This window comes from Emydura macquarii, unplaced genomic scaffold (genome assembly GCF_026122565.2).
Source record: "Emydura macquarii macquarii isolate MOO-44397 ecotype Brisbane River unplaced genomic scaffold, CSIRO-AGI_Emac_v2 contig_2473, whole genome shotgun sequence".
Lineage (NCBI taxonomy): Eukaryota > Metazoa > Chordata > Testudines > Chelidae > Emydura > Emydura macquarii.
This window is the reverse complement of record NW_027132610.1, coordinates 15058458-15065784: the sequence shown is the minus strand read 5'-3', so window position 1 is coordinate 15065784 and position 7327 is coordinate 15058458.

The window sequence follows — 7327 nt, the reverse complement described above, 5'->3', positions numbered from 1 at the left end:
ATTTTTTATTTAATTTAATTTTTTAAACACAAGAGTTTACTTTATTAGAGGTTAAGTCTAGTTCTGGTGCCACTGTTTACATAACTTATGATAGTTCACTCAGAGAATTGGATACAATTTGTACCTCACAATTCTGTGGTCTACAAGTTTGATATTATTCCAATCTCTCTCTCCTTGGCAGCTCCTCAATGAGTTTGATAATTTACCATTGACTAGGATATGGTCAAACAAAGCTCAAGCGAGCACTATATTAACAGTTTCCTCATTCCATTTAGCACTAGAGAAAGATTTGCAGTTTCATACAACTCAGCAAATCATTCAGAGAGCCTGGAATTTCTCAAGCACAAGTTTGGGGTTACAGTGACAGCAGTTGAAGAGGTAGACAAGGCTGGGTGGTGGCAGAGGCAAGCACACAGTGAAGTGTGTTATAAAAGTTGCATTAGCATTCTTCCTAAACATTGATGTTTTCTGCTTTGAGAAATGAAGAAGCAACTGCTATTCCCCCACTCCCATGACAGCCCATTGATTGAGGAAGAAAGTAAAAATTAAATTAATGCTAAGCATAAGAAAGGAACCACCTGCAGTAACATTCATGTTATACAAAAGACAGATAAATAATAAGGCAAAGCAGTGTACATACATAACCTCATTTTGAAGTTCTTTGCTACTGTCTAACTTGGATGCTACCTATACTGCACCTAGAGAAATGTGGCTGGGGAGCATACAAAAGACGAGAATGGCAGCTACATGGGATTATGTTCTCCATCCCAAAATCTCCTTTTATCTGCAATTAGTTCATTGGAGGGAGTGGCCAGCCAGAAAGAGTGCAATGCCGAGGGCAGCTGCTTTACATGATTCTCACATAGTGACTGTCTGTAACTGAGCAGCAAATTGTTTCCTAAGTTATTGCTGCTCTTTGTTCAATTAAGCTTTCCCCGCCCGTCCCACACACACAGATACTCACAGTGGCTTCTACTAATCCTTGAGGAAGTGGGAGGTTGCAGTGAGAGAGCTAATGGAGGGACACAATGAGACAGCCATACTTTGAGGATTGGAGTGACAGGCTGGCTGCAGAATGTATGGATGGAAAGGGATTGTGCATTTGGCAGTTGGAAATCCCACAGTGACAAAAGCGTAATATACAATAAAGACAAGAAGCACTGCATTAATACCAGACCTTTAATGGCTGCAAAGCAGAGAGGAAAGAGCTTCCCATTGTCACACACACCATATAAGGGCTGGACAGAGTTACCATTCCTGCATCTACATTAACTCACAAGGGTGCAGGGAGTAACTGTAGTCTTAGACTCCCTTCACCCACACAGACCAATAGAGCAGGCTGACTCAATGGAGCTGCGGAAGGAGCTCACTGCACTCCTTCAAGGGCCATTGTTCATTGTTGCTCAGATGAGAAATTCTGGAAGACAGCTTCTGTGTCAGCAGGCTTCCCAGAGCAACTCTTGGGATGGCGTGGCTCTGCTCTGCCCCTTTCCCCATGAGCTGTGGCTAAATATCACAATCTATCCCCAAGCAAATAACAACTGTTAATTAATGATTTCCAGTAAAATCACTTACTATTTACTATCTGTCAAGTCTACTAGACTAGTTTGGGTCAAATTCTGCACTGAGTTACATGCCACGCAACACCATGGAGTCACCGAGGTTGTACAGAGACAAAGGAGGGGCTGAGTTTGATCTCAGGTGTACTGAGAGTCTAATAAAAACAACCACAGTGTCTGTCAGCACAAACATTTCTGGTGGTGCATTGTGGATTTTTTCCTGAACTGGCAGGAAGGACTTCTCCCACTAGGTCATAGACTCGTGCCCATGTACACAAACAGAGATCAGCCAGTTGACCTGTGTTGTGGCAGATCCAGCAGATGAGTCCGTCTCCCAGCTCCTTGCTTTGTGCCAGAGTTGAGCACCCTGTTCACCTGCAGCAGGAGCTCCCTAAAGCCTGTCTCCACAATGTGAGCAGAATTGAACTAGTTCCTCTACAGAGAAGGGTCTCTGTTCATGGAGAGGTATCAGAGTTAGCCCATAAAGCCAAACAGTCTGAAATGCAATCTGACAAATACATGGGATGTAACAAAAACAGAGTAAAATACACCTAAAAATGCATCACAGATATAAAAAAATTCCCCATGCTGCGCAAAGACTGAAATAAAACTGGCTGTCTTCTTGATCAGAGGCAAACATGTAAACCAATAGTTCTCCCTCCTTGTGACACAAGCTTCTTGGCAAATGATCTCCTATTCTTTGTAAACATCTCTTACCTCAGACCTTATAAACTCATTACACCAAACATGTCTTGCAGAATATTTATGCATAAATAGTAACATAAGAACCACCATACTGGATGAGACCAATGGGCCATTTAAGCTAGTATCGGACAGTGGCCGATGCCAAATACTTCAAAGGGAATGAACAGGAGAGGCAATCAAGTGATCCATCCCCTGTCATCCACTCCCAGCTCCTAGCAAACAAAGGCTAGGGACACTCAGCACATTGGGTTACCTCCCTGACCATCTTGGATAATAGCCATTGATGGACCTATCTTCCATGAACTTATCCAGTTCTTTTCTTAACCCTGTTATAGTTTTGGCCTCCACAACATCCCCTGTCAATGAGTTCCACAGGTTGACTGAATTTTGTGAAGAAGTATTTCCTTTTGTTTGTTTTAAACCTGCTGCCTATTAATTTATTGGTTCTTGTATTAGGTGAAGGAGTCAATAACATTTCCTCATTCACTTTTTCTATGCCAGTCACTATTTTATAGACCTCTATCATATCCCCTCAGTCTTTTTTCCAAGATGAAAAGTCCCAGCCTTTTTCTTTATGAGGAGAGATTATCTTACATATCCCTAAAAATTTTTGTTGCCCTTCTCTCTACCTTTTCCAGTTCTAATATATCTTTTATGAGATGGGATGACCAGAACTGCACATGGTATTCAAGGGGTGGAAGTACCATGGATTTATAGAGACATTATGATATTTTCTGTCTTATATATCCCTTTCCTAATGGTTCCTAACATTATTGGTTTTTTTGACTGCTGCTGCACATTGAATGAATGTTTTCAGAGAACTATCCACAACGACTCCAAAATCTCTTTCTTGAGTGGTAACAGCTAATTTAGACCCCATCATTTTGTACGTACTGTTGGAATTATGTTTTCTAATGTCCATTACTTTGCATTTATTAACACTGAATTTCATCTGCCATTTTGTTGTTCAGTCACCCAGTTTTGTGAATCCCTTTGTAACACTTCATAGTCTGCTTTGAATTTAACTATCCTGCATAATTTTGTATCATCTGCAAATTTTGCCACCTCAGTGCTTACCCCTTTTTCCAGATTCTTTGTGAATATGTTGAACAGTCCTGGTCCCAATACAGACTGCTGGGTACACCACTCTTTATTTCTCTCCATTCTGAAAAAAAACCATTTAACAGAAAGCTCCTAACTTGTCAAGATTCAGAATCATGATGAGGAATGTACAGGTAATATTTAAGGAATAATGTATGTATACTGAAAGAATGCTTTATGGACTTAGAGCAAAAGTTAATCACCAAAGGATAATATGTCTCAATGATGGCCCATTCAATTAGACCAGAAGTGTCCTTCCTGACTGGTTAGCCAGTGACGTAATGCAAGGTTCAATTGTCTAGCCTTATTTCATCCCAAGATTTTCAATGCAAAAGCATCATGGACAATTGCAAACAATCAGAACCAGTTGGAGATAAAAAGGAACACTACAGACAGAGAACTGCCTGAATAATGACAAAAGTCTCTTTCATATAAAACAGAATGGGGAAAGACACTCTGGATGCTTTCACTGAGGAGATACCTTGGGGAGTTGGGCTGTTCTCATGAAAAATGGATCCTCATTCCAGTGAATCCAGTCAGCTCCACAACAGACTTAGTTTTAGGGAGTGGGAACCTATTTTGTAACTTATATTTCTATTAATATCTAAGAATGGAATCAGAGTCATATTCATTTTGTTTTGTGTTGTAACTATTTGTTTCCATCACTCTCTACTTTCTAGTTCTTGCCATTCTTCCTAAAATAAATCTACTTTTGTCTTATAAGTACTCACAATTGCCATGCATATTATAGTAGTGGTAATTTAAGGTAAAACTGAGGTACATGACTCCTTTTGGGGACAGAGGATCTGGGATTTCTGAGAGTAGCTGGTGTCTCAGGGGCTGCATATCACAGAGGGAACTATTCAAAGGGACTCTGACTGGGGTTGCACCTATTGTTAACCTGCAAGGCAAAGACAGGGCTGGCATAGCCCAGAGGAGAATGCTTGAATGGCTGAAAAGTGTTAGGAGCTGACAGCCAGCTAAGCACAGGCAGGACTCCCACAGGCTGGCGGCAGAGGGTAACAGAACCACCACAGACATGCAAGAAGATTTTGTTTAGAACTTCATAAAAGGGTGTGTGTTGGAATGCCGAAGACTGTCTGGGTGACACTCTTTAAATAGCCCTACTTAGATGGAGTCTGACTCTGAACTTCTGTCATAGAATCATAGAAGATTAGGGTTGGAAGGGACCTCAGGAGGTCATCTAGTCACCCCCCTGCTCAAAGCAGGACCTAAATCTATTTGGCACTGATGAGACCACATTTGGAGTATTGTGTCCAGTTTCACGCTCTCCACTACAGAAAGGATGTGGACAAATTTGAGAAAATCCAGAGGAGGGCAACAAAAATGATTAGGGGGCTGGAGCACAAGACTTATGAGGAGAGGCTGAGGGAACTAGGCTTGTTTAGTCTGCAGAAGAGAAGAATGAAGGGGGATTTGATAGCAGCCTTTAACTACCTGAAATGAGAGTTCCTGGGAGGCATTAGTAGGAGCATTGCCAGCAGATGGAGCGAAGAGTGCAGGATTGGGCCTTAAGGGTAAACACTTGCAGAGCCCAATTTCTGAACCAGTTATGTCTCTTTAGATTCTTTGTAATCTGGCATTTGATTGTGTTATTTGGTGATTTTTCATTGCTGTTCAGTCATGAAGAGTCTTTTGCAGTTCACTTCAAAGGAAGCAGGATAAGCGTCTGAAATAATGATTTAAAAAAAGACAATGAAAAAAGTTTAATTCTAAATATACTTGGATTTATGAATTCAGTGTTGTAAGGCAAGAGAATGGTTGGGGGTAAAATTTGGGAAACCGAGTCAGAAGGTTGCCTTGTTATACAATTTCAAACAGAATTATGGTCACTTATAGTGTTATACAATGTCAGACAGATTTATGGCCACTTATAGTGTCTGGTCATACATTTATGACCGACAAAACAACAGACAAGACTGAATTGTTAAGTGAGCCCAAGTTACCATATTCCAAGGCACTGGGAAATCCTTCCACAATAGTAGCCGCCTTCTCTAATCCCTTTGTCTGGTCCTTTAATCTATCCTTCAGTTTCTTGTCTGTTTTTTCTCCAGTTTGGGCCTATATTCACTTAGATCATTTTTACATTTCTGCATTACAGGTTAAGTAATCTTTATCCCACTGACTTTTAACACATCACCACTTTGGGTTTTAGGTAACCCGTTCATTATGTATGCACAAGCTTCATTTATCCACCTTCTGCATTTTTCACTGCTGGGTTTGCAGTTCTTTGGGTCAGGTTGTTCTGGGTCACCCTGTTTCTGAGCCTTCCCAGAAAAGGGGGGTTTCATTTATCACTACGTGTTTGTGTACTTCTTAATTACCGCTTCCTACACAACATGTTGATGCTTTTGCTGACAGAAAAAGCATCATTTTAAGCTGATCAGCAATTTTATATAAGGGAAGAATTGGCAAAACCACGTGTATGACAGCAAAGTCTTGACTTGTGTGTTACCTCATATGGATAATGAACAAATACAGAATTAAAAATCATTGGAATACAGCTAACAAAGCTTTTAAAGACACCATTTAACAATCCTTCATTTTATATTTCAGTCTTATAAACCAGTATATGTATATTATCCCTTTCTACCCTTTAATCTAGTAGAAGGGGGAGTTTGGAAAACATGACAATTCTTTAATGTCAGCATTTCTTATCTTGTTTAATATGGGTTTTTCATCCAATGCCTGGTTTTGTTTATGAATCATTACAAAGAAACTTCACTAGAAATTTTCCTGTGACTGCACTTTGTGGACCTTGATATTTAAGTGCTTTTAATGGTACCTCAAGAAGAAAAATCCAGAATTTTTCACAAAATAATACTTTTACAAATAGCTTCACATTCCCCATGTACTAGTAAGTAAACCAGTTTCTTTGCAATATAAAGAGATACAAAAGTAGCATTGTACCACCCTATACATTCCAAGGAAATATAATAGATTCATAGATTGCAAGGCCAGGAAGGACCACTGTGATCATCTAGTCTGACCTTTTGTATGACACAGGCCACAGAACCTCCTTAAAATAATTTCTAGAGCATCTATTTTAGAAAAAAAAACATTCTATCTTGATTTAAAAATTCTCAGTGATAGAAAATCCACCATGATTCCTACTAAATTGTTCCAATAGCTAATTTATTCTCACTTAGAAATGTAATTACTAGTCTGAATTTGTCTAGCTTCAACTTCCAGCCATTGGGTCATGTTATACCTTTGTCTGCTAGACTGAAGAGCCCATGATTAAATATGCGTTCCCTATGTAGATACTTATAGACTAATCAAGTCACTTGTGTACTTTGTGTCCTGCCTAGCTTGCTGTAGCTAGCAGAGCTAGCCTATTATGGAAGAGCTCAGCCAGTTCCGGCTGGTCTTAGAGTAGGAGAATAAAACCAGGCAGTGTGTGTTTACATCTCCCTGTGTTCCTGTCTGCTGGTTTCTCTCTGAGTGCAAGTAACTTCTGAGGATCCAAACATAACATCACCCTTTAACCTTCTCTATGTTAAGCTAACCAGATAGACTCAAAGTGCTCAAATCACTATGAACTAATGAAGCAGCAGTTAACATTGATAGCATACACTGGCAACCTTTTATACAATGGCAACATAATTGACATCGGCATGCTATCGGATTCTGTAGCAGAGAATTCTCACTGCTCTTGGTCCCTAACAGTACACACACACAAACACAAAAGTGGGCCCCTCTTTCAGTTGATAGCACCTAAGAGACTTCTGTGCCTCACTGACTTAAGTGGGGCTCTGTATAGACACCGCAGTCCACCCCTAGTGCTATCAACTACAGGATCAAGGTCTTGCTATGGTAGGTGGGATCCTCAAAGGGACATAGGCCTTGCAAATCTGAGGGTCATAGCACCTAACATTTAGGTACCTAGACAAAATTCAGAGAAAAAATAATGTAATCTCGAAGCCTGCGTTATGTGCCAA